The sequence below is a fragment of the Podarcis muralis genome, chromosome 9 (assembly GCF_964188315.1).
Source record: "Podarcis muralis chromosome 9, rPodMur119.hap1.1, whole genome shotgun sequence".
In the NCBI taxonomy this organism is placed as follows: domain Eukaryota; kingdom Metazoa; phylum Chordata; class Lepidosauria; order Squamata; family Lacertidae; genus Podarcis; species Podarcis muralis.
In genome coordinates, this window is record NC_135663.1 from 16,848,783 (window position 1) to 16,876,727 (window position 27,945).

The 27,945-nt window shown below is 45.8% G+C and overlaps 1 protein-coding gene across 4 annotated transcripts in view; it reads left to right on the top strand.

The window, feature by feature from the left end:
• Nucleotides 1-696: 696 nt before the first annotated feature.
• Nucleotides 697-27,945, top strand: part of CCSER1 (coiled-coil serine rich protein 1) — a 730,500-nt gene continuing 703,251 nt past the window's right edge. The window contains exons 1-2 of one of the 4 annotated variants that reach the window (XM_028743550.2): nt 697-768; nt 2,908-3,037. The gene's annotated coding sequence lies outside the window, so the exon portion shown is untranslated. Of the gene's footprint in view, nt 769-2,907; nt 3,038-3,107; nt 3,674-27,945 lie in introns of those variants that run through there. The other 3 variants (XM_028743548.2, XM_077933833.1, XM_077933834.1) reach the window with 3 other exon arrangements.

The window sequence follows — 27,945 nt, forward strand, 5'->3', positions numbered from 1 at the left end:
CCTATGAAAGGATTGGAGTGAGCTGGAAAGTACACTGGTGGCCCCCGGACCAATCTCTGGAGAACAGAATGGCTCCTGGGGATAGGGGTCAAATTACATGTAACTTCTTTTGCTCAAAATGGCCTGTGATGGTGGCCAAGTCAGGGGGTAGAGGGGAGGTTCCTTTTTTAAAAATAATATCATTATTTTTAAACACACATTCACACCCACACTGTTTCTGTGGCTTTTTTCTCCCTCTGATAACCAATGTGGTAGAAAAGTTGAGAGTGCAGGATGAGGACCTGGGGGGCCAGGTTATAAATCCCCACTCAGCTGTGAAGCTTACCAGATGACCCTTAGCCAACCTCTGAGGGTAACCTACCTCGCAGAGTTGCTGTGGGGATAAAACAGGGAGGGGTGGAGAACCATGTACAGGACCCCGGAGGAAAAGGCGATATACAAATGTTATAGATAAATAGCCTTGTGGGAGGTTAGGAAATGTCAAGAACAATACAGTTGCCTGCATTCCTCCCAGAGGTGAACAGCAGCTACTGGAGGAAGGGTATTTTGGCTTAGGGGGTGATGCTGAGGGAAGGGTTTTTGGGTGTTTTTTTTAAGCCATTTCTTTTCTCTGTCTGGGCTAATTCCCTGACTTTAAAGAGCTCAATCCTCTACATGTCTACTCAAAAGCAAGTCCTCTTGAGTTTCATGGGGGTCATACGCAGGAAACTAGGAACACGGACTGCAATCAGTCTTCTCAAGCTGCTAATAGGTCTGAGGTAAAATCAAGTAAGTACCTGTTAGAACTGTGCTCTTAATGGCCTCTTGGAATTCTCTGCCCTATTAGTGGGCAAAGAAGTTGGGTGGGTGATTTTACCAGAGTGAGGAGAAATTCTTCAACCATTTATTGCTGGTGTGTGTGTGTGTGTGTGTGTGTGTGTGTGTGTGTGGGCTCACCATTAGCAGTGGGAGTAGCAAACCTTTTATCCTTTTAACCTAACGTTGTTTTTTGTGGCTGCCAATGACAACAGAAGCAAAATGGCCGCCATTTTGAATCCTCCACAATGTCCTCGACCTGGAGTCCTTCCAAGGCACTGTGAGGGAAATATGGTGGCCATCACACACACACACAAAAAGATGGTGAGGAATACTTGGGGGATTTTTTTTTAAAACAGCTTTTTATGGCTTTCATTTTCTGAGGGGAGGTGGGTGAGAAAAAGAAATTCTCAAAAAAAATCTCTTCATGGTTAATAATATTGGGGGGGGGGGAACGGACAGGGAAATGTGTGGGGAAAGGATTAACTGGTCTGCCAACCTCAACCCTATTCCTCCTGACCCCATTCTCCCCTTCCTCCTAGATTGTTTTTAGGGAAAGGAAAATATATCTGGAGAACTGACCATGGATCCCTCACATCATATTTAGTCTGTGAAATGCAGAAATTGCCCATGCCTGCTTTGGAATAAGGAGCAATATTGGTAGCAACATATACCAATACATTCGTGCCGGGAGCATATGCGGTGATAATTATTGAATGCGCTGAACTAGTGCACTTTTCCTCAGCTGGCGTTTGATTAGCTTTTCTTGTAGCTGCTTCCTGGTTAAGGAGGCTTTTTTTAAAAAAACAAAACACCACCACAGCAAACCCTTTAACCACCTCACCTCCCTCACTTATGTACACATGCATATAAAACCCCAAGAGAGAGAGAAGACAAGGATAGTAAACATCCAAAGGTCATACAGAGGCTGTTGTCTAGAAATTTTCTCTTCCCCTTGCACGGCCTGCAAAACACACAGACACACACACACACACACACACCTGTTTCATTCAATGGTTTTGGAGAGAAGGAGTGGGAAATCTGGCACATTCAACCCGCCTGCAAATTTTGATACTTTTTGCCCATGCAAAATATGGAAGGGTAAAAACAGTACAGCTTTTCACTCTGTTTCCACACAATAAACACATTTAACCACCCTGCCAAAGAATCCTGGGAACTGTAGTTTAAAGGTGCTGGGAACTGTAGCTCTGATGGGTAAACCTAAGCTCCCAATATTGTTTGAGAGTATGTGTGTGCTTTAAATGTATGGTGTGTATGCAGTCCGGATGAATTGATTCCAAAAACTCCATTACCCTTTACTCCCCAATTTTGATGCAAAATATGGAACAGGGTGGGGTAGGGGGGAAGAATATAGCTTTTCGCTCAGTTGATCCCAAACAACTGCTGTGGTTGCTGCACTGGCCTTCATGGTCACAAGAGATCAATGCCGGAGAGAATGGCCACTCGCTGCATAAACCAGCAGTACAATCCTGTAAATATCTGTCAACCCAAGGAGTTCAGTGAGGCTTCTTGCAGAGTAAGGCTAGCTCTGGGTATCGCAGCCCAAGTGTGTGAGCCTCAGCTCCTTCCAGGTGACCTTGACTATGAAATGGCAAGGGCACAAGAAGGTCATACCATTTTATGCCAGAGCTAATTTGCAACAACCAGCACCTTTCAGGTTTACTGGATCAGAACCAATCTGGAATAGCCAGCATCCTCAGGTTTCCCCAGCCACACACAAAATGACCATCTTTTATTCTGGAACAGCTCACTTAACCCCTGCCTACGCCTCAACTCGCAATCTATAATGTGGATTATTAAGAGTATTCCAGGAACACACAAACACACCTAAACCCTTTTTATAACCACCCTGACTGGAGCAAGCCTGTTAAGGAGCAACTAATCTGCATTAAGTATATTTCAGAGTGCACTCCTCAAGTGAAGCTACCCCAAAGGTGTTAACCCCCCCCCCCCCTTCTTTTAAGGATTTGCAAAGCTCCTGATTTTAGCACGGTAAAAGGAAAATGCAAACCAAGGCAGACACGAGAAAAAACAAACACGCAAACACACACACGGGTTACACTGATTTGCTGGTCTTGGTTTCTTCTGCAGCTGTTGAAGCTTCTGCTGTGGCTTCAAGAAAAGGGAAGGAGGAGGCTGGCCTGGAAGCAGGAAGAAGCGAGCAAAAAATAATAATAAAAATGAACCTGTTCCACTCTCTGCTGACTCAGAGCTCAGAAAGGTGAGGCTTTCTTAAATCCTTCCTGTCAATCCCCTTCTTAAGAGGCTGATCCTGCGCTGGCGGCTGCTCTCCCCTCCCAAGCCGGCTCCGCAATGCACTCCCAGCGAGGAGGTGGCACCGCGCAACCCCGCATGCAACGCGGCGCGCACAGCCCCACACTCTCTCTCCAGACACACACCACGCACCGCAAGCGCCTCCCCTTTCGTCCCTCCCCGCCGCCTTCTCCTCTCCCCGTCTTTCCTTGCCACAAGCAGCGCCGGCTGCCAATCCGCCTGCTGCTGCTGCTGCTGCTGCTGCTGCGTATCCTCTTCTGCACTCTCAACAGCAACAACATGAGTGCATGGGAAGCTCCGTTGGTTTCTTCTGCTGCAGAGCTTTTGCGCTGCTCTGGCTGCCTCTTGCTGGATTAATTGCTGCTGTTGCTGCTAGCCTTGGACCAAGGCTGGGGCGTGCGGGTTTTTTTTTGGCTCCCCCCCACCTCTCTTCTCCGTGGGCGCATATGGGAAAATTAAAAGGACCGCACCAGCCACCACTTTGGTGGTAGGGAGCGGGGCGGCCAGGACGAGACTTCGCGCCCCCCTCCCCAGCACTCCGTGGCAAGAGCGCCCCCAAGACAACCACCAGCTGCCCAACCAGGTAGTAAATAACCTCCATGCGCCCCTGACTCGTGGCGCCGCTCGGTTTGGGAAGCAGGGAAGGCACCTTCGCATAGGGCGGCGGGGAAGGGGGCGGCTAGGAGATGGAAGGTCAGGATTTTAGGAAGGGAGGAGGAGGGAGACTGAGCTCCTCTGGGTCTACCGGGCTTGCCCGCACAGCCAAGGAGGGCTGCGTTATTTTGGGAGGAAGCTTCCCGTCCTTGCGATGTGGTGGTCGCGATTTTGCCTTGGGTGGGCGGATCGCGGAACTGGGGGAACAAGTGCACACGGGATCGAGGGCTGGAAAGTGGTGCAAAGGCTTGGCTTGTGTACTGTGGCTTTTCTGTTTGTTTTTTTAAAAGCTCGCTTCGAGTCCTGCAGGTAGATACGGGGCTGGGCAGGCGGTAGCGGCAGCTGATTGGGAGGAAAGGAGCTGGAGGAGGAGAAGGCGAGAGCTAGAAGCCGGTATGTTTATTGCACGCAGGGCAGCCGCGGCTACGAGGAAGGGCTCGCCGAGAGCCGCATTGCCTTCTTCCTGTGCGCGCGAGGCGTGTTCGCTGGGATTGGACCGAGCTGGGCTCTCCTGCAAGCCGGCAGTGGCCGCAGCGGCGGCTGGGATTAAGGCGAGGGCAGGGCGCTTTGTGGCGGTGCAGTTTTGGGGAAGGGGCGAGGAGGGTTTGCGCGCGTGGAAGGCTCCAAGGCTTCATCGTGGACTTATGCAGGGGAAGAAGACGCCTGTTTTCTGGGGAGAGGGTTCCTTCCTTTCCGCAGCGGCTGTGCAGCAGTAACATACATGCATACATATAGAGAGAGAGGGAGAGAGATTGGCAGCTGGGAGAGCCATGTGGATTCTCCAGCGTTGCCACATGGCACCTTCCCCGCCCCCACTAGACACTGTCACCTCTTGCCCCTGCCATCGCTGCGCCAGCCACACTCATCACAGCTATCGAGCTATTTGCCAGAGAACCGTTCACTGCCCATGCAATAAGACATGCTTGGGGTACATGTGTCATATTGCGGTGGGCATGGGGATGGTGGTGGAAGAGGCAGAACCGGTCATGATTTGTGGTGGGTGGCCAGCTAGATGTGGCACCAGGAAGAATGGTCAGTGGAGACTTTGTCACCAGAAGGGCATCGTGACCCCAAGGAAGTAGGGCAGCTCCCATTGCAGAAGGCAGCATGAAAGTGTGTGTGTGTGCTTTGTCTGTGGAGCTCACACCTGTTTTGCCCAGGTGTCACTTGGGGCTGAGTCTCGACCCAGTGTGGTGTGTCAAATAAAAGTCCTCACTGCCCAGTTCCAGTTTTTCATTCTATTTCATTCAACATAACATGAAGCAAATTCAGGCTGATGGGTTGTTACAGAGAAGTGAGTTCCTGGAATAATATTTGAATGGGGAGACGGTGTCGACGGGTGATGACGCACTTGTTCCTGGATGGTTCCTTTTCGTACTCTGAACTATGATGCTCTACCTGCGCCATTTCCCATGGAGTATGGGAGCAGCTAGACATTGCAGCAGGCAGGGTAATTGCACGTGCAGTTTCAAGGGGGAAGGGAGACTTAGCATTACCCAGTGGTGTCTCGTAATGCATCATCTTAACACGAGCCACGAGGGTGGTGCTCTTTGGCGACTGTAGTTTCCCAACACCATTAAGGAGAGACATCTTGCCAAGTAGTGGAGAGGATCGGTTTTCTTTTCCCATGGCGGAGCAGAGTTCCACTGAACATTCTTGTGGAACGGATTTCGCTCTGCTGGAACCTCGGAGATATATGAAGCCTGGAGATTCAAAATGACTAATCTATCAAATTTCTCCGTCGCAGGATTGCTCACCCTGCTCAGTATGCAGTAACTGTTGCCACATCAGCCCCTTTGTGAATCAGGCGGTGTGGGGGTGTTTTTCAGGAGGTCAGAAAGCATATTGGATAAAATGGAGGGGGAGGGACCGTTGCTCTGTGGTATAGAGAACATGCTCTGAATGCAGAAGGTTTCAGATTCAATCTCCTGAATCTCCAGGTTTGCCTGCCTTTAAAGATCATGTACCAGGTGGCAGGAAAGACCTCTGTCTGAGACCCTGATGAACTACTTCCAGATGGACAAATGGCCTGCTCAGGTATAAGGTAGCTTTTAGTGCCCTTAATGAGATGAAGCAGAGAAAGGACGGGATTGTAGCTCACTGGTAGTACATCTGCTTTGCCTGCCAAAGGTCCCAGGTTCAATCCCCAGTATCTCCAGGTAAGGCTAGCAAAGGTCATTGATGGAAATTCTGGAGAGCTGCTTCCAGTCCGTACTGAGCTTGATGGACCCATAGTCTGATTAAGTATAAGGCAGCTTCCAAACACTGCCAGATTAAACCCTGTGGGAGGCCGCTAGGCAGCTGAAATGGGGGGTGGGGCTTGTGCATGTTCTCTAGTGGGATAACATTCAACTAAGAAAGCTTGATTGTAATTTTCTTTCGAGATCAAATCAATATTATTTTGGTCCCTTTTCGTGGGGCCCCTGAAAGGTGTGGGGCCCATAGGCCGGTGCCTGCTCAGCCTGTTTGGTAATGCGGCACTGCTTCCCATCTTCATAGAGAGCTAGGAAAGCCCCCCCCCCAACTGGGGAGGAGGGGTTCCAGGTAGATGAGGAAAGCGAGCACTGGCAATGCCCGGGTGACATTCCAAACGGGAGGATGTGGAGATGCAAGGTAATAGGGTAGGGGATTTTGGAACTGCCAGGGCAGGAGGCTTACAAACTGCTTCCATTCACAAAGTGTTTTGTAAATTTGAGGCTCTGCTGTATTTGCTACGCTCCCCTTTCAGCCTGACAGCATGTAGTAATCGCGCTTATTTTCGCCGATTTCCTTTTTCGTCATTTTCACAGCTGAATGGGACTACAAAACAATTGAAAAAAGCCGTCTCTCTTTTAAGAGGCGATTCAAAGCTAGACACATTCGTCTCTGTTCCCCCCTCCCCTTTTCCTGGTATATGTTGTACTTGAAGTGTTAAAATCCTCAAGAGACTGAGGTGGAGAAAGCAAGTGTGTGTGTGGGGAGGGGGATGAGGGGGTGGGAAGAGAGACAGACTAGGGGAGGTTTTTTACCAGCACTCACTTCAAACACTTTCTCTTGCTTATATATAAAAAGGGGATAAAAAGGAAGCATGTTCCAAAACCAGTCCAGGGCTATATGAAAGTGAAATATTAATGGGCTGGGAAAGCTTAGACAGCAGATAACTTTGCACAAAACCGTTTTGGAGGGATTCCGCCCTCCTTACAACTCCTTGTGGCATATGAAATTGTGTCTCTGTAGTACCAACGCAATTAAAAACTTCAGGGCTGCAGGATTTGTAATTATGGGGGTAGAATGATGTTGGCCAGTGGGTCATGATAGCAGATCTAATAATCTTTTCCATTGGAGAACATCTGTGATTTGAATTGTTTTTCTATTCTTGGAGGAAGCTGAAGGCCAGATTGGCATGGAAGCATTCTGAAGTGCCTTACCATGGGATTCCATTGAATTCCTTTGCAGGAAGCGTTTGGCTTAGGACTTAGTTGCAACATAACCCCTTTTGCTAACCTCACAAGTTCCTCAAGAGAGCAAGGTGCAGTAATAACTACAGGAAGCATGAGACTGTCATTCTGGTGAGACTCCAAAATATTTATCCCCCTGGATAAATTCCAGCACTACATTTTATGCATTAAAATCCTCCTACGTGCTACTAAATTTATTCACTTACTCTGCCAGTTTCAAGATTGCTGCTCTCTGTACTCTGTGGAACTGACTCTGGGTTGTATGCAGCTAAGCCCTATTCAGAGCAGACCTGTTAAAGTCAATGAACCTAAGTTAGTTAGGTACTTCAGTGTGTCTATTCTGTGTAGGACAAGCATTGAATGCCACCCATTTTGACGGTCATGACCCTGGGCTCGGATTCTCCTTCTTTAGAGGATGAGGGTTTGGAATCAGAAGGGAAATTGCACCCAAGACTAACCCCGGAAGTACTTCCAGAAGATGAGTCCACAGTGCCAGTGCCCTTCTAGTCCAAGGATGTCATAGAACTGTAGAGTAAGAAGGGATCACAAGGATCATCTAGTCCAACCTGCTGCAATGCAGGAATCTTTTGCCCAATGTGGGGCTCAAACCCATGACCCTGAGGTTAAGAGTCTCAAGCTCTACCAGCTGTCACATTGCCACCCTTTGACTCTATCATGGAAGCCCCAGTACAGCCAAAGTTTCCTCTGCTCTGGCAGAGTAAAAGACTCCTGGAGCAAGGCTGGGCCTCTTAAACCAAAGAGGCATCTTTCAGTCAAGGTGGGACTTGCAACTGGGACACAGCTATTGTGCCTATATAGGGCTCAGTCTAAGGCATGGGTAGGCAAACTAAGGCCCAGGGGCCGCATCCGGCCCAATCGCCTTCTAAATCTGGCCCGTGGACAGTCAGGGAATCAGCATGTTTTTGCATGAGTAGAATGTGTGCTTTTATTTAAAATGCATCTCACATGAGTAGAATGTGTGCTTTTATTTAAAATGCATTAAAATGCATATTTGTGGGGCATAGGAATTTGTTCTTTTTTTTTTCCCTCTTCAAAATATAGTCCGGCCCCCCACAAAGTCTGAGGGACAGTGGACCGGCCCCCTGCTGAAAAGGTTTGCTGATCCCCTGGTCTAAGACTACTGCAGTATCAGTGTTTTGCTTGCCTTGAGGGGCAATCTGCACTCCCATCAGAACACTGACATCACTTTCACCTGCAGATGTCACATATGAAAAAAGTATAATGGGAAGTGATCGTCTCCCTGCCCCCCCCCCCAAGAATACAACAACTTAGTATTCTGGCAAAGCCCATTAAGGAATAGGTGTATTTATGTCTTGGTGAAATTATTGGATTGGTCCGGCACTGGAGGATCTCAGCGCTATTTCAGAATGCATGGCACCTGTAAATATACCGGTAGTTCAAAGTGGTAATTGGCTGGAAGACTGCCACTGAGGTTTAATCCTGAAGTTAATTTGGGTAAGAGTTTGACAGAAAGAGTGGTCTGGCAGATATAAAATACTGGATTTGAAGTGGTGCAGCAATAAAACTGCTGGCACTTTTTCAAAACTAAGCAGGCTCTGGTGTGGTTTCACATTGGATGGGAGACTGAATGTTGTGATTCCTGCATTGCAGGTGGGTTGGACTAGGTGATCCTCAGGGGTCCTTTCAGCTCCATGATTCTAGGGTATGGATTCAAAGCTTTTCTATTCAGCTCCACTGAGTCTTTACTCAAAGTTCTTCCATCTGTAAAATGGGAATAATGCCTAGTTACATTCATAGAGCTGTGAAGGTAGGTGAATAAGATAATGATGGATCAGTTTTGCAACTGAGGTTATCAGAAACGGAGACTACAAGACAACCCCCGGTGGACTTTTAAACACAAGGTCTAAAGAGACTAGTGGTCTATCCCTCCCTCAGCATTGTCTATATCAGGGGTGGGGCTCTTGATCTGACTGGTGGGCCAGAGACAGACCCTTAACCTCACTCAACTTGCAGTCCCCATTTGACAAGTGGGCAGGGCCACACACCTGTCAATCACCTGACATTGCAAGTCAGGTGACCTGCTTCTGCCTGCATGTTTTGTAATCGATAGTGGCGTCTGCCCTGTGGAATGCCCTCCCTTCAGATGTCAAGGGAATAAACAACTAACTGACTTTTAGAAGACATCTGAAGGCAGCCCTGTTTAGGGGAGTTTTTAAGGACTGATGTTTTTTTATAATGCTTTTAGATATGTTGTAAGCTGCCCAGAGTGGCTGGAGAAACCCAGCCAGATGAGCGGGGTATAAAGAATAAAATCATCATCATCATCATCATCTGCAAGCTAAAGCACAGTGCTTTGCAAGGTCCAACAGCCCCTGGGCCTTGCAAAAGCCAGTGGACGTAACTTTGCAAGCTTTGATGATCATCGGTGCCTGCAAACTCTCTTTTGGCCCAGCTGCATGCATCTTTACCTGCCCCACACCAGGTGTCATATATGATGTATGGCAGGTGGGTTGCATGAAACAACCTGTGAGCCAAATGGGGAGGCCAGGTAGGAGTTTCTCCCCACTGCTGGTCTCCACTGGTGGGCAGTGTCTTTCCAGAGTTTCCAGTATGAGTCTTCCCCAGCCCTACTTGGAGATTCCAAGGTTTGAACCACTGAGCTGTTCCCGATAGGCACTACTAAATTTGTCTAAAAACCGTCACTTGTAGACCAGGGTCAGGACTGCATCCAGGCTACCTTCACGACTTAGACCCCTCAGCTCCAACTTGCCAACCCCCAGAACTATCACACTGAAGTACCTGGCTACTTTATGGTACTCTGGAGTTCGGGGTCGGCTGGTTACTCAATGGCTTTTCCATTTTCCACAGCGGCAATAACTCGTGCTCCCTTTCGTGCGCCATTGTCATTGAGATGTGCTCAATTCTGTTTCCTTTGGCTTCCCTGACTTCGTGACATGACGTGTGAAATGCAGCGTGCATAAGCAGCTAGAAATCGCATGCACAGCGCTGGGTTTGCAGTCGGCCGGTTTCATCCATATACATCAGCGAGGGCCTGTAACGCTGGGGTAATGGAAGCTATAGATGTATATTATACACACAATTGAATAAATAACAGCTTAGCTATTCACTAGTTAAATTTGGGGCCATGCATATGTATTGCTTCTCGCCTGCCTGTCGTACTACATGTCAGAGTGTATCGCTCAGATACGGCAAGCCCGCATGCTCTGTATGAGTGGCAAGCCTAGCAAGATTTCCCTTTTGGATTGTAACAAAATACTTGTGCTTTATGTAGGAGGCTATTGCTTTTATCAGAGCCGTCATCTGTCCTACACATGATAGTCAGTTCATAATAAAGCCTGAGGATTGGGTATGAGAAAGAAAGACTTGTAGGCTGAGATAGAGGAAGCACCACAGCATGCGCAAAGAGGACATCCTGGGGGGAAACGCAAGGGAGAAATTGCAAAAATATCTACATTAAAATCTCGCTGTCTGCATTATGCGGGGTTTTTTTTCCCATAGCAAAAATTAATTTAGATGGAGGAAAACTGAATAAGCTGCTGTGTAAGAATTGTGAGAATAAATGGAGTTCAACGCACACAATCACCCATCAATGATTTGTCTGTAAATATCTGGACTTCTTTATTTTTTAACCTTGGAGCACCTTTTTAACATTGGAGCACCTTAAGATGGAGACAATGAGCAAATGCAGGTGAATTAAAATCCCAGAGTCCTCCATCAAGCACACATTAGCAATTTCATTCGGGGAAGAAGTTAAGGGCATAGGAATTTAGGAAACTGTATTGTATCAGGATGTTGGTTTATCTAGCTCAGTGTTGCCTGCACGACTGGCAACAACTCTCCAGGGTTTCAGGCAGGGCACACCCCAAGCTCTACCTGGAGATGCAGGGGGTCAAACCTGGGACCTTTTGCGTGCAAAGCAGGTACTCTGCCAATGAGCTACATCCTTTCTAAGTCTGGTTGAAGCTCCTTGTGTTGGTGAGACCAATTCATGAGTAGGAAAGCACAGTGGTAGTTTTGATGTGTCTTGAAAACTTGTGAAACCTGTTAATCACATACAAGAGTGGGCCAAAAGAAATGATGGTACACATTGTGGGTCAGTGATGCTTCATATCAAAGCACTTTTTGTTCTCTTGCCTGTCTCCAGATCCTGAGCCTAGGTAGAACTTGAAGAAATAAGGACAAATCTTCATTGTCACCCCTCTGGCACATTTAAGAGGTGCAGAATTGAAGTGGAAGAGGCATTTTGGGGCTTAAAAATTCTCCCTCGTTTTTAGACTGTAGCTCAGTATTGGAGTAAATGCTTTCCACACAGAAGGTCCCAGGCGCAGTCCTTATGGGTGGGGATGTCTCTTTCCTGAAACCTTGGAGAGATGTTGCTATGATAATGAGCTACAAAGACGGACCAATGGTCTGACAGGAATGTGCTGGCTGTGACACTTGTTCAGTTGCTTCCAGTCAATGGGAATGCTTCTGTTGACTTCAGCAAAGGAGAGGTTTCAGCCTTGGAATCTCCCCCTCTATTAATCATTCTGCATTATGCAGCCACCTGTTAAAAGCAGAATCAATCGTCGTCCCTTTGCAAGCCATTTGTTACTGACTCCACCATAGGTTAATGATTGCCAAAAGAAGAAGAGGAAAATCGTTTCTTTCTCCCTTTTTTTTGGAACAAGGCAGTGAAAGAGTCTGGGATGATGAACAGACTGTTGTGTCTCGGGGAAACAATGGAAGCAGCCTGCCAGTCCGGTTCAGAGTCCAGAATTGTGTTATTTCTAATCGCTGTCATACCATTTGCGTGCGTATGTGTGTGTGCTCAGTGTTCCACGCGATAAGAACACCGATTGAGGTAATTCATCTTCGAGTCATGGGAGACAATATGAAGGCTTTAGATAAGGGTGTGCTGTGCACATACAAGAATGCATGCTGGTCCAGAAGCATAAGATGTTCAAAGATGTTTGGTGCATTGGCACAGAGAGAACCTTTTCAATGGCACATTGTGTCTGCCCTGCTGCAGGAGCTGGAGGCAATATTTGCCTGGCATCAACTTGAAATGTCAAGTAGCTGCTTTATCAGTGTGTGTACAAGTTTCTGAAATGTAGTGAATTTGTATCTAATACTGCAGCATGCCTGCCAGCAGTACCTGTGCAGCTGGCTTGCTATATAATCCATCTGAAGCAGACCTCAAAAGATAACTAACGTGCACTGAATTTTGGCAGTGGGGTGCCATTATGTTTCCATAGACATGCAAGCCTGGTTCGGATGTAGCACTGGACCATGGTTTAGTGTTACGTGAATGAGCCTGCAAAAGCGTTGGGCTTGTATGCTGCTCTCTTCTTTCTCCTCCTTCACTACTGTCCCAAGGAGGACATAGGAAGTTTGCTTTTGGGGATGGTGGTGTGGGGTTGAACATTAAACATAGCTTATTGTCACATCCAAGAAAGACAAAACTGTCTGGCGTAGGGGCGGAAAACATTTTTTTTCCAGCCCAAAGGCTGCATTTCCTACTGGGGACCACTTGCCAGGGGTGGGTGGGGCCATTCATGTAAATTGTGTGTTTGTACAGTAGGCTAGTTTCTACACACTTGCACATCTGTCTCCATCCAGGGAATCAAGAAGCATGATCAGAGTTCAGGGATACTTTTCAGCCTGTCAAAAACACTCAAGGAGGGTGCAAAAGAGAATCAGTAGGATGCATGTGGCTTGGGGAGCATCCTGATCAGTTCTCTAAGACAGAGGTGTGGAACCTTAGGCCTGTGGGGCTATTGTGGCCCACCAAACAACTCCTTTTGGTCCACCAGACCATTTTGGGAAGCCCAGGCACACCCAACCTACACCTGACATCATGTGCAAAGGAAGGGCTTCAAAGAAACAATCGAGAGCTTAGGCTCCCAATGGTTCCTTTGCCAGAGCAAGGTGCACTCCCACCTGCCCACTGAAAATGCTCCTTGCTCGACGAGGGGGAAGCAGCAGCCATGCAATGGAGGCTGCTTCTCCCTGCCAGTGCTGCTCCTGCTGCCAGTGTGGTGTAGTGGTTAAGAGCGGTAGACTCGTAATCTGGGGAACCGGGTTCGCATCTCCGCTCCTCCATATGCAGCTGCTGGGTGACCTTGAGCTAGTCACACTTCTTTGAAGTCTCTCAGCCCCACTCACCTCACAGAGTGTTTGGTGTGGGGGAGGAAGGGTAAGGAGATTGTTAGCCGCTTTGAGACTCCTTCGGGTAGTGATAAAGCGGGATATCAAATCCAAACTCCTCCTCCTCCTCCTCCTCTTCCTCCTCCTCCTCCTCCTCCTCCTCCTCTTCTTCTTCTTCTTCTTCTTCTTCTTCTTCTTCTTCTTCTTCTTCTTCTTCTTCAACCTCTGGTCTCCAAATGGCTTTCAGAACGCCCTGCACAGCATTTTGAACCTCTGGTTTTCGGAGGTTTAAAGCAACAGCACAGAAATCCTTTTGTAAGCAGCCTTGTGCTACTCTTTTATTCCTCCTAGGATCTACATGAACCAAGAAATAGCCCCGAAACAAGCCCCAGGGTCCTCTGTTACATGCAAGTGTTCTGTTGCAGATGGCTGGGAATTTGCCGGCAGACCACCTGATGTGGAAAGAGTTCCCTGAACATAAGAAGTCTGGAAAAAGTAACCACCCTGTTAAAGCATTTGGCATCCTGACAGGCAAATGAGTACTTAGCTTTTCTTGCCAGCATAGCACTTAACCATGCAGATATAATTTTGCAGGATTGAGTTTTGCATCCCCTATGATCTTATATTTTGCTGTTTTATGATTGCAGAGTTGGAGGGAACTAAGGGAGAAACTCACCCCACCTCCCATGCGCAGGAGCAAGATTAATTAAACCTAAATTCTTTCTGACAGATATGTATCCAAACTAATTTTAAAAACTTGCTGTGTCTGAGGTCCCGGAACCTTTCCCGATAGTATTTTTCAATTTGCAGCCTGTTCTTATGGGTAGAACTTTTCCCCCTGATATTATTTAATCTGAATCTTTTTCCCCCTGCCGTTTAAGCTCATTACTGCTTTTCCTATCCTCAGTAGCAATACCGAGCAACTGGTTACCTTCCTACTTATCACAGCCTGATACATATTTGAAAACATCTGTCATGCCTCCCTAATGTAATCTCTCCTTAAGACGCAACTCTAAACAGATCTTTCAATAGTTTTCTGTCTGCCATTTGGGCCTGCTCTGAGATGTGTGCTGCTCTTGGCTTCAGACAAACAAACTCAGTTCTCTGTGTCAAGAAAAAACAGGATTCTGTGCCCTGCGTAATACACTGCGGATTAAACAAATACAGGTGAAATTATTCAACCAGAATAATTTAGGTCTGTTGCTGTTACTCAGAAGTGAGGAATATGGAGCAATTAAGCACATGATTCAGCAACCTTCTGAAAGGTTTGGGTCTGGTCAGCACTTGGATAGGAGACTACCTTGGAATACTCTGTGTGATGCCTTTAACTCCATAACAGGAGAATGGAGGCACTGACAAAGAATGCAGGCCTGCCAAGTTCCACCTCCAATGATTGGAAATCCTTCGCATTCCCCCCACCGGATATTAAAGGTAAAAGGTAAAGGTACCCCTGCCCGTACGGGCCAGTCGTGTCCAACTCTAGGGTTGTGTGCCCATCTCACTTAAGAGGCCAGCGCTGTCCAGAGACACTTCCGGGTCACGTGGCCAGCGTGATGAAGCTGCTCCGCGCAGCACACGGAAACGCCGTTTACCTTCCCGCTTTAAAGCGGTACCTATTTATCTACTTGCACTTAGGGGTGCTTTCGAACTGCTAGGTGGGCAGGAGCTGGGACCGAAAAACAGGAGCCGCCGCGGGGATTCGAACCGCCGACCATACGATCAGCAAGTCCTAGGCACTGAGGTTTTACCCACAGCGCCACCCGCGTCCCTCCACCGGATATTACATGTTCATAAACAAGTGGTGACCATTTTGCATGAGGATTGTGTTCTTGGCCCCTGCATGCATGCATAAACCCATTCCACCCCATTCCAACCCCTGTTCTGCCCTTTTCCAGGTCCAAAGGGACCCACACATTGGTGGTCGTGCTGCCTGTACCATAAAGTTTATTTTTTTGTATCCATGCGGGCTAGAAACTTACTTACCTACGGGACCGCCTCTCCTGGTATGCCCCACAGAGGAACTTACGGTCTTCAAATAAAAACATCTTGAAGGTCCCAGGCCACAGAGAGGTTAGGCTGGCCTCAACTAGAGCCAGAGCTTTTTCGGTTGCGGCTCCAACCTGGTGGAATGCTCTGTCGCAAGAGACAAGGGCCCTGCAGGACTTGACATCTTTCCGGAGGGCCTGCAAGACAGAGCTGTTCCACCAGGCCTTTGGTCAGGGCGCAGCCTGACTCCCTCCTTTGGCAATCTCTACAAAGCTTTAGTCTATGGTTGCCATCAATTTGTATTTTAATTAATTTTTAGAATGTATTTATAATGTTGTACTGTTTTAGTGTTGTTAGCCGCCCTGAGCCCGGCTTCGGCTGGGGAGGGCGGGATATAAATAAAATTTATTATTATTATTATTATTGTAAAAAAGCCGCTGAACTATGGCAGATATGAATATTTGTATTGCTTGGGTGGAATATACACAGCTATTTTCATAATAACATCACCAGTATGCATTGGACTGGGGAATTCTCAGGTCCTTCATTTGCTATTTTGAAAATGGAAAATTTGCAAGGGTACAGATTGAACAAAACTACCTGTGCACAGAGGGTTCTATCCAATGGTGGCTTTGCACGAGCAGAAGCACTTTCCCAAGGTAAGGCAGGCTGTTAAAGATCCACTCACTGTGTCATAACTCTCCTCCCACTCCCAGATGACCAGGCAGAAAAAATGTTTTGTAAACTGGAAGAGAGTGTGTCTTCTCCTTCCCTCTCGCAGGGCACCAGAGTGCCACAAATGACTAACACAGCAAGTGAATATTAATGCATTTTTGTGAAGTTGCTAGCTTTTATGGATTTGTTTGCAAGGCTAGTAAATTGTGTATGGAGGCATATGCAGTTCTCTTTGCTAGTGTGAATAGTGTGAGAAGCAGCTGGCCTAGGCAAACTCTTGTACAAAAAAGACAGAGAAAGGAAGCTCTGAACTGGGGGACTTTAGAGTGCAGGTTGCTTGTTTAGCTGGAGGAAGGAAAGGTTTTAAGTTTGCTCCTGCATTTTTTCTGGAAGGACTGGTATGTGTCCCTGGCACAGCTCCGCTTGCAGCCAGGCCTGTTTTGCTTCCAGAATTTCAGTGGCTGGCTTCCAAGTCTACTCAACGCACACGCACACACCCGTCTCAATACAGCAAGTGGCAGATGGGCAGCATGGAAGATAGGAGTTGACACTACCGTACTGTAGGCTCGTGTCTGCAACCATCCCGCACCAATTAAGAACTCTCTGAAACCCAAAACAGTTTTCTTTTTCTTTTTTTGTGATGTATTTTCTGACTGAGAGTATGGAAAGAGATTCAGCATTCATTCCCTGGAGAAAACAGGGATAAAAAGTAGAATTCACAGTATTATTATTATTATTATTATTATTTTAAGATGCAGTTGTAATTGTAAATACACGAAATTAATCCGTTCCGCGAGTCTCTTCGTCTTGCGGTTTTTTCGTCTTGCGAAGCACGGCTATTAGCGGCTTAGCGGCTATTAACGGCTTAGCGGCTTTAAGAAAAAGGAAATAAACTGGCAAGCCCATAGGGAAATTCGTCTTGCAGAACGACTCAAAAAACGGAAAACTCTTTCGTCTAGCGAGTTTTTCGTCTTGCGAGGCATTCGTCTTGCAGGGCACCACTGTACAGTGGTACCTCAGGTTACATACACTTCAGGTTACATACACTTCAGCTTACAGACTCTGCTAACCCAGAAATAGTGCTTCAGATTAAGAACTTTGCTTCAGGATGAGAACAGAAATCGTGCTCCGGCGGTGCGGCAGCAGTAGGAGGCCCCATTAGCTAAAGTGGTACTTCAGGTTAAGAACAGTTTCAGGTTAAGAACGGACCTACGGAACGAATTAAGTACTTAACCCGTGGTACCACTGTACTGAGCTGCATCACCGGCAAGATACCAAAGCCACATTCACACCATACATTTAAAACACTGCAATACCACTTTAAACAGCCGTGGCTTCCAAATAATTATGAGGGCTGTAGTTTGCTAAGGGCACTGAGAGTTGTTAGGACACCCCTATTCCTCTCCCAGAGCTACAATTCCCAGAATGGTTTAGCAATCAATTCGTCTTCCCATGGAGCTCTGTGATGGGAATGGGGGTCTCCTAACCTCTCTCAGCACCCTTAACAAACTACACCTCCCAGGCGTCTTTGTGGGGAAGCCATGGCTGTTCAAAGTGGTATCACTTTAGCACTTTAAATCACAGAATTGTAGAATGGGAAGGCACCACAAGGGTCATCTAGTTCAACCCTGTGCAATGCAGGAATCTTTTGCCCAGTGTGGGACTTGAATCCATGACTGAGATTAAGAGTCTCATGCTCTACCTTCCTCTTTCAACAAACCTTTAAAGTGGAGGCCTTTATCTCACTCTTTATCTGAATTGGTTTAGAAACTGTATTTACATATTTTACATGTTTTACTGATTATGATTTTATTGCTAAATTGCTTCAGGACTTACTGAAGTTTTCAGAAACAGCCCAAAGTGCAATATATTGCAGGAATCCAAGGGAGAAGTTAGTTTCCTCTGCTTTAGCGCAAACCACAGTTTACCGTTGCACCAAAAACCAGCAAACTATGGTTTATACTGGCTGTCTAAGCCAGGATTGCCTTCCAGCTTCAAAATGTTTGAAGGCAAAAATATAGCAACCTGTGGTTAACTGGTTTGTATGTAATGACAAGCCATGGCTTGCACTACAATGGAAGTAACAAACTGAAGTGGTGTGTGGCCTGTGGCGGGTGGAATAAAGAGCATAGGAGGACAAGTCATATTCTATTAGCTCAAGCTATGGTATGATGCTATATCTGAACTGAGCTGCTAAGTGACTATTCTCTTCAGCACCAGACAGTCCCAAAAATGAACGATACCATTGCAAAATAGCATTTTTTGCCCAAACAGCTTTTGTTTTGCATCTTGCACAACTTGGCAAACTGAAAGGATACAGCTTTTCCAAGAAGTTCTAAGTCATCAGAGAAAGATATGAGGAAATTAAAGGATAATCCTACAATGGTATGTGTGTGTTCCAATAAAACAGAAAACTTTATAACCACAGGACTACATCTAAAACTGGAAATGTTGTTGACTGCTGGGGTAGCAAGTTTGGTAATGAGGCCAAGAAAAAATGTGCACTCATTTAAGTATAAATAAGAGAAGTGCCGTAATACTTTTGACTGCTTTTAAGTGTGGAGATAAGATGATAGACAAATATCTCCAAACAAATAAGGATGGTCATTTTTTTGAATGTACGACCAATTCAGAAGCCAGTGAAGCTTGAGCAATTACGTCAGTTGGCACATTCACTCATTTAGAAATAAGCTCCATAGAAACCAGCAAGATTTACTTCCACCTAGATGTGCTTGAGTCTGACCAAACTGCGGGAGGCAGTGGAAGACAGGAGTGCCTGGCGTGGTCATGGGGTCACAAAGAGTCGGACACGACTAAATGACTAAACAACAACAACAGATGTGCTTGGGACTCTTGTGTAGTCTGATTGATTTCGTGCCTGTGAAGTTTAAGGACAAAATTTGGATATCCTGCATGTAAAGGTAAAGGGACCCCTGACCATTAGGTCCAGTCGCAGACAACTCTGGGGTTGCGGCGCTCATCTCGCTTTACTGACCGAGGGAGCCAGCATACAGCTTCTGGGTCTTGTGGCCAGCATGACTAAGCTGCTTCTGGCGAACCAGAGCAGCGCACAGAAACGCCGTTTACCTTCCTGCCGGAGCAGTACCTATTTATCTACTTGCACTTTGATGTGCTTTCGAACTGCTAGGTTGGCAGGAGCAGGGACTGAGCAACGGGAGCTCACCCTGTCGTGGGGATTTGAACTGCCGACCTTCTGATCGGCAAGCCCTAGGCTCTGTGGTTTAACCCACAGCGCCACCCGCGTCCCTATCCTGCATGTAGGGTTTCACATATAACCCACTATTTTACTACAGCTGGCCTGACTGCCAATAAACGCTTCATCTCCTTCTGTGGTCGTATCACTGGTCCTGTTTTAAATGCCTGAGCAGAATTTTCACCTGTCTTCCCAAGACTGGTTAATACAAACTGGTTGCTCTACAACCCTTCTTTGCAGATTTATTGAGACATTTTCCACATCGACTGCTCTGTTCTGCATAGGAACTGCCCTGATCATTGTAGAAAAATTTGGAGAGTTTCCTATGCTGCACTTTTAATTCATGTGAGGTGCTGGCTAGAGAGGTAAAATATCTTGAAATTAAGAAGCTGTAGGATGTTGCTGTTGTTATTTAAAGGGACTTTTTTTTAAGGCTGATATATAAGCAGTGCTTATTTACGTTATGAAACCTAAACTTGTTTTGTTGCTTTTAACAACATAAAGTCCAGGGTCCTCAACCTTTTCAGGTTCTGGGGGTACAAATGAAACAAATCTGTTGATGCATCACAAAATAGAACCATTTCACAAAAGAAAAACTGTGAATGCTCCGTATCCTTCCTACTGGCATGTCTAGGTAGGACTGGGAGAGACCTCTGTCTGGAACTCTGTAGAGCCTCTGCCAACCTTTAGACTGTGCAGTACTGAGCTAGATGAACAAATGGTCTGAGACAACTCTTTGTTCATAAGAGGAGCAAAGACCCATCTATTGGCTGCTACCTCCTGCCAATCTTGTGGTAAATCCATTGTATGAAGAATTCATGTTGTTTTTCCTGGCCTGAATCTAGTGACAATCATTGTATAATGCCAAGTTCTGATGCTGCAGGAGATAATTGGTAATACAGTGGTACCTCGGGTTACATATGCTTCAGGTTACATATGCTTCAGGTTACAGACTCTGCTAACCCAGTAATAGTACCTTGGGTTAAGAACTTTGCTTCAGGATGAGAACACAAATCGTGCTCTGGCGGCGCGGTGGCAGCAGGAGGCCCTATTAGCTAAAGTGGTGCTTCAGGTTAAGGACAGTTTCAGGTTAAGAACAGACCTCCGGAACGAATTAAGTACTTAACCCGAGGTACCACTGTATAGACAATTTATTTTTTTCAAGGTCATTTGCCTGATCTTCTCTTTTAAGAATGCCTGATGAGCTGCTGAGGAGTCCTAAGAACTGTACTGGAAGATCATTTGCTGTAGCGCATTCTAATTACTAAGTTAAATTTTTAGCCTTCTGTTCCAGATTTATGGAAGGACCCCCCACATGCCTGACATTTAATGAAAGAAAATGAGCACGCTTGTGTTCAGCAACATATCTAAGACTCTGCCTGTTCCTGTGTCCTGTTATTAATTTGGACTACCAGCTTGAAATATTTGCACATCTCTCTTAGCCAATGGGTAGCTGCAGAAAAATGGTTCCTGCGTAGATAAGCTTTGCACTGTTGCAGTCATCACATTATTTCTTCCTGTACTACCAGCGCGGCAACTCATATGTTGTCATTGGTACTGGCAATGGGATTGGTCCTTGCATTTGTTAGAACTCTGTTGTGCAGTCCAAAGTGGCTTGTCAGTTCTCACATCTCTTATGATGCTTTAGTCAGACCTGAGATATCCTCAGACTTGTCCATCGACCTACGTGCCATTCTCAGACATGAAAGGTACCTAGCGGTGCAGTTTCGGTGCCTGTCCTTCAGTTTGTAGTTCATGGGGAAACACTCTGAAGTCAAAGTCTAATTTATTTTGGAGGAAGCATCCAAGTTTAAATTTTTGTGATCGCTTGATGCCTGGAAAGAAGCAGGTGAGGTTTGTTGAATGATTTGATTTGATTTCTTTAGCATTTTGGGTGGGGCGAGATGAAAATTGCTTTCATTTGCCACTCCCTGTCATATTTAATTGGGACATAATACAGACAGGTAGTAATTTCTGCAGGTGTTTTTTGTCTGTTTAACTTGCTGCCAAATGAATTGTCATTTCGGAACAGATCCAACCAGAAATCACTCTAAATTCTTCTAGAAGTGATTCTGCATTCTCATGTCTGAGTTAAGCCCTGGAGACTTAGTCATTTGGCATATATTTACACAAAATAGGCTTGGTTCTTCTTGCTTCTATGAGAAGGTGTAACACCACATTCCTGAAAGATCAGGGCTCTGCACTTGTCTCCAGTTATGACTTTTAAATGCACATAAATATTGGTATGCAAAGAGGACGAACCTGAGCTACAGCAAACATCACCTTAGGGCAATCTTTGTCAACCAGCATTGGCTGGATCTGACAGGAGTTGTAGTCGTAATCATCTAGAGCCAGGGGTGGCCCTAGCCTAGAGTTTTGGGGGGCCCTGGGCAAGAGAGTCATTGGGCCCCTAAAAGTATGGAAGCAAGCCAGGCATTTCACTTAATTCTATACATGAATCTACAATGAAAGTATGTATAAATGTATATATAACATGTACATAACATGTCATGTGTACATAACATGTCATGTATATATAACATCTACATAACATGTCATGTGTACATAACATGTCATGTATACATAACATACATAACATGTCATGTATAAATAACAGATTCTTTGTGTTCAATTTTTATTACAACTGGAGCCGAGAATATGATGTAGGCACATGAACAGAAGTCATAAGGTACCCCAACATGTAATGCTCTTATGTAAACGATGTTCCTAATCATCTTCATCAATAATGGGTCCTTGAATTTCAGTGCTCTCTTCATCAGCATCTTCAGTCCATTTCCTTCACAAATGAGTTGAACATTTCTCTTGTTAGCGGCCAGGTTAATGCAAAAGGAAATGAGCTCTAGGTCGACACGTTCATCAGGGCACTCAAACAACATCTTCATTAACTGAGGAATGCAGTCTGTGTATGCAAACATCGATTTAAAGCGATCATCCATGCTTATATGGTAGAGAATACACATGGCCACTTGCTTATGTATTTGTGCTTGGTTCTCCAGTTGTACAGCTAGGGAGAGGAAGGTGCTCCAGAAGGTCATAACCACAGCCCAAAGGATTATTGGTCATCCTCTCCCATCTTTGGAAGAACTGTACGGTTCCCGTTGTCTTAGGAAAGCAAACAACATCCTGCAGGATTCATCTCACCCGGGACACAGTCTGTTTGCACTACTGCCTTCTGGCAGGAGATATAGAAACATCAAGTCAAGGACAAATAGACTGAAAAACAGTTTCTATCCAAGAGCTGTGGCCTTTTTGAATGCTGTAACTCGATAGTGTGACCTGGGAGTTTGATGGGTGTTGGTGTGGGTGTGGCTGGAATGTGGTTTGTTTGGTTGTTGTTGTTGTTTTGCTTTTGTTGTTTTTAAGGGATGGCATCCAATTTCGTTGCACTTGTGCAATGTTGCACTTGTGTAATGACAATAAAGAATCTATTCTATTCTATTCTATTCTATTCTATTCTAAACAGAAAGACCCAAAACAAAACAAAAACCCTTAAGAAAGCATATTGTATGATATCATGGCAGGAGGGACAAATGGTGAATTGATGATAGTCAGTTTGTTGATAAACAGTGATAAAGGAATTCATTATTTAAGAGTCAATCCTTTGGTACGGAGCTTTGCAAACTTTTCATGTTGGTGACACACTTTTTTAGACATGCATCATTTCACAACACAGTAATTCAGTTTTCCTAGCAAACTGGAGGTTAAACTAACTTCTTTCCAGCCCCGGAAGGAGCACTTGCACGACACATCTACACACTGCAGCCAGCACACTAATGTGTCGCAACACACAGTTTGGATCACTCTGCTCTAGTAGAATTATCAGGTAAGAGTCAATTCTCTAGCAAAGGGTGATAATGATGATCAAGGAGATGGAGCAACACCTCTTTGAGGAAATACTGCAATATTTGGGGCTTTTATAGTTTAGGGAAAAGGCAAGGAAGACAAGACAAGACAAGACAAGACAAGACAAGACAAGACAAGACAGAAGTCTATAAAATTAGGCGGGGTGTGGAGAAAGTGGATAGAGAATTTTCTCCCTCTCTCATGACACTAGAACTCATGGACCTCCAAGGAGGATGAATGTTGAAAGATTCAGGACACACCAAGAGAAAGTACTTCTTCATGTAGCTTATACTTGCTCTGAGTTTTGCATCAGTGATGGCCACCAACTTGGGTGGTTTTGAAGCAGGAGGAGACAGGTATGGGCAAGCCCTGGTTTGCTGAGGTATGATTGCACTGGCACACCAGGTTGGTCTGACTCTTCTTTTGATCTTGAGCAGGGTGTGGGCCCTACCTCCCACCTGGTCATTGCAAAAGTCTTTTGCGTAGGCAGTGGTGCGGTTGGGCCACATTGGACTTAATAATGTTTTGGGGCCTCCACCTCTTTAGATGGATATGTGCATCATCTCTCTTGCTACTAGCCATGATGGCTATGTTCCCGAATGCCAATTGCCAGCAATCACAGGTGGGAATAGAGCTGCTGTGCTCAAGTCCTGCTTGTGCAAGTCCCATATGCACCTGGTTGGCCACTTCAGAATGCGTTAAATCTGCCCTTCTGCATTAGGGTGGGTGCTCCTGGTCATTCTCCCAAGTGCCCCCCCCCCCCGGATCCTACCCTGAATGACAGCCCTGTGCGTAGCTCACCCAAACCACAGCAAATGGGCTTGGGTTGGGTCTCAGACCAAGAGTGTGGGTGGCACCCTTATGTTGATTAGTGCTGGGAGATATATCGTCCAAAGCTGGTTTTGAAGTCCATATTGTGATATCAGTTTCATAATTTTGGACCTTGCAATATTTCATGAATCATGATATGTGTGTGTGTGTGTGCTATGCAGAAATCACAATGTCAAGCCAGTCAATGCTTCTCCTGATTCCCGCAGCCCCTGTTAACTCTGTTGTCGCAGCTCTCTGCCCCCTGCAGGGGGGGCAGTGAATTACAAGAGCAGACGTTGGCAAAAATCACAAAAGGTAAAATCCACAGAAAGGTAAAGGTAAAGGGACCCCGACCATTAGGTCCAGTCGTGGCCAACTTTGGGGTTGCGGCGCTCATCTCGCTTTATTGGCCGAGGGAGCCGGCGTACAACTTCCGGGTCATGTGGCCAGCATGACTAAGTCGCTTCTGGCGAACCAGAGTAGCACACAGAAACGCCATTTACCTTCCCGCCGGAGCGGTACCTATTTATCTAATTGCACTTTGACGTGCTTTCCAACTGCTAGGTTGGCAAGAGCAGGGACCGAGCAACGGGAGCTCACCCCATCGCGGGGATTCGAACCGCCGACCTTCTGATCGGCAAGTCCTAGGCTCTGTGGTTTAACCCACAGCGCCATAGCTCCATCCTTAATTCAGACATCACGATTTCTTGGTATATCGTGATGTTCAGCTTGTGATATATCAGTGTTGAAAACCAGATATGTCCCGGCCCTAATGCTGATGGCTTAGACCATTACATTCATTCAAGGGCATTTCAGAGCACAATGGCACACAGCATCAAGTTTTACGCCCTTCAATCTATTTACACTGCAGAGCAAAATGTGTGCATTGTGCATTTGTTGTCTCCATCTCTTTCTTCTAATAATAAGGGAAAAAATTCTCTTAATTGCTTAGTTTATTATAGCTGGCATTTCATTTTGTATCACACAAAAGACAAACAAACCCTGCAGTTTATCTCTCCCCCCCCCCCATCTCCTTTTATTCTTTTTACCAAGGGAATTTTAATAAATCAATGACAATAAGAACACTTACTGGAAAGTAGTAGATGCTTGAAAATTACTATTTTTATTTCCCATGGGTTAACACCTGCACATCAGAATAGAATCAAGCAACATATTATGTACAGTAAAAGGTTTCTGGCTACTGAAATGAAGAAGCCAATCCATTATAAAACACCATTAACTCTTTGTGCACTGCTTTTGCTCTGCTTTCTGTGGGAAGCTGCGCAATGTACTCAGTGAATTTTCAGGATTAGGGGTGGTTTCGATTCAAGTCCATTTCACCCCTCACTGCGGAGGAAGAAAGGAACAAAGAAATCTTAAGTAGAATTTTGACTCTACAACACTAGCGACTGGATCTCTTCCAGACGTTGATAGGTGTCGTTTTTTATTCTGCACTTCTTTTAATGGGGGCCAGGTGACCATCTGCCATATCATCTGGGGTAAGCTATGGCCAAAAGGTGCCGTTTTTATCCTGGACATATGCAGAATTGGGTTATTAAGAAGGTTCCTGGCAGCAGAACCCCTTATGCATAATTTTCCTGGCTTACAGAGAAACAAAACTTGGATGTCCTGTAGCTCCTGGCAACTCAAGTGGCACACGCTTACAAAAGCACCAGTTTGAAAGCGCTCTGTACCTTGTCTAAAATATCTTCCACCTACTTTAAAGCTGTTTCCAGTGAATAGTGGGTTTGCATAAGAGTGGGTCAGCCCCATAGGACTAAGGACTGAGCTGCATAGCTCAGTGGGTAGAGCATGAGACTCTTAACCTCAAGGACGTGGGTTTGAGCCCCACATTGGACAAAAGATTCCTCATTACAGGGGGTTGAACTAAATGACCTTTGGGGGTCCCTTCCAACTTTACCATTCTGTTATTCTTAGAAAGAGCATGAAAATATTATAAGAATGTGGGGCTGCCATCAAAGACAATAGGACTGTGGCAGGCTCCACCACCCACTGCATCGGTGTCTTAATGTTTAGTTGCCCCATATCCTAGCTCGGCAGTATTTTGTGTTTTCCTTGCCAATTGGCTGAGAGGAACAAATAGACCTCATAATAATGTAAGGATACAGAATATGCTGAACTTTTCATAATATTATTATTTTCACCATCATCATCGTCATCATTTATTTATGCAGTGCCAACAATGTGCATGGCATTGTGCACAATCAGAATAAGAATTCTACCCCGAAGGGCATACAAGAAATACTTGAAATACTACTACTGTACAAGAAATAATAAAATAAAAACCAATAGTTTAAAATGCACAATTCACAAGCCATTACATAAGCTGTGCTAAAACAGCTGCACCAGTCTGAACTCTTCCTAGTATAGGGTCAACAAGGCTTGATCAGCTGATGGCTGATCCACTGCTGAGAGCCACAGTCGAGAGCCCTTGAGCTTGTTCCTCTGGGCGGTGGCACCCATAAATACCTGAGGGGTGGGAGGAACAAACACAAGCTCAGAATACAGGCTGAAGTCTCTCAGGTGTTTCCCTTCTCTCTCACCGCTGCCTTGTCCTCCAACGAGGTCTTATGGGAGGGAGAAGGAAAAACTTGATTCTGGGAGTCATAGTTCTGTGGATGGAGGAGTGATTATTCCCAGAGTGGTGTAAAAACCAATCCTCCTTCTTGGGGAACTCTGGGAATCATAGCTCTGTGAGGGGAACAGGGGTCTCAACACCCTCAACAAACTACAGTTCTCGGGAATCTTTTGGTTAAGCCACAGCTTTTAAAGGGATATCATGGTGCTTTGAATTTAAGGCACAGATGTGGCCCTAATCACATGCAAGTAGCCCTGACTAGCGTAACTGGAAAGGATATTTTTTGCTTCTGAAAAGCATTCAAGAACCTAATAATGCCAGTTTTTTGAAGCAATGGGTTTTGGGCCCGTTGGAAGGCTGCATCCATCAAAATCTTGCTCTGTCGGTGTCCTAAAAGTAATAAACAATATGTCATTAAAACCAATAACGGCCTTGCTGGGCTTTTCAGAAACTACCGTACTACTGTTACTGAAAAGCTGGGTTAATCTCTGACTAAATCCATGAGTAATTTGGGCTTTTACTGTGTTTTCAGCATTTTTCCCTAGAAAGCATGCCACAGACAAGGGAGGAGAAATGTTAAAATGGGCAGCTTTAGCAGCAATCTCTGGGTTTTAAGTTCTTAGAAGAACATTGCATCTGGTTTCCAGGCACGGTATCTAACACCCTTTCTTGTTATTACTAGATTATAATGATTTATAAAATGGATTTGTTGCACAAAGAGAGGGAGGGAGAGAAAACGAGTTCTGCCACAAAATAGTCTCCTTAAAACAGGAGTTGTTTGTTTAGAATATTGAATCCTTCGTGGGAGCAGCACGTTTTGCTCCAGTTTCTTCCCCCTATTTTACACTGTGATCGGGGTCTGAAGCATTAGTCTGCATAAGTCAGAACTGTGCCACTGGTTCTTATCTTTGGCCTGGTGAGCTATGATAAATGGCTCACAGATGGTTTATGGACAGATGTTGAAAAGAAGAGGGTGAACAGTTCACTCGCATCCTATCCAGCAAAGGTCAGGCGGGAAGAAAGAAGTTTAAGCATCAGGCACGTGCCGTAGAGTATTTGCAGCGAGATTCTCCGTCTGAGCATCTGTCTGGGGGAAACCCAGTTCATGTCGGAAACAGTCAGTGATTGCCAGGTTGGATGTCTGAGTATCTTCCTCTCCTGGCTGTACTGTGTCCTTGCTGCCAGCACTCAGCATGCTCAGGCAGGTACAGGGGTACCAGAACCCCAGCAGCCACCACCATCGCTGTCAACAGGCTGCTGCATCTACCATAGCTGCTCCTGCTGAGGTTTGCCCAGTGCCAGCCAGGTGCCTGCCCACAAGAGCATCTTGCATGGATGGTAGGGGGTGGCTTGGTTGCCATGTTGAATAGAGCGGAGCAGGTCTACCTCTGAACTCAGCTGTGTGTTAATGCTGCTGGCCGCCAAAAACCTTCTGCTGATTCTAAGGATGCTCAAATCAATATATTATTATCCTGCCTTGAGGA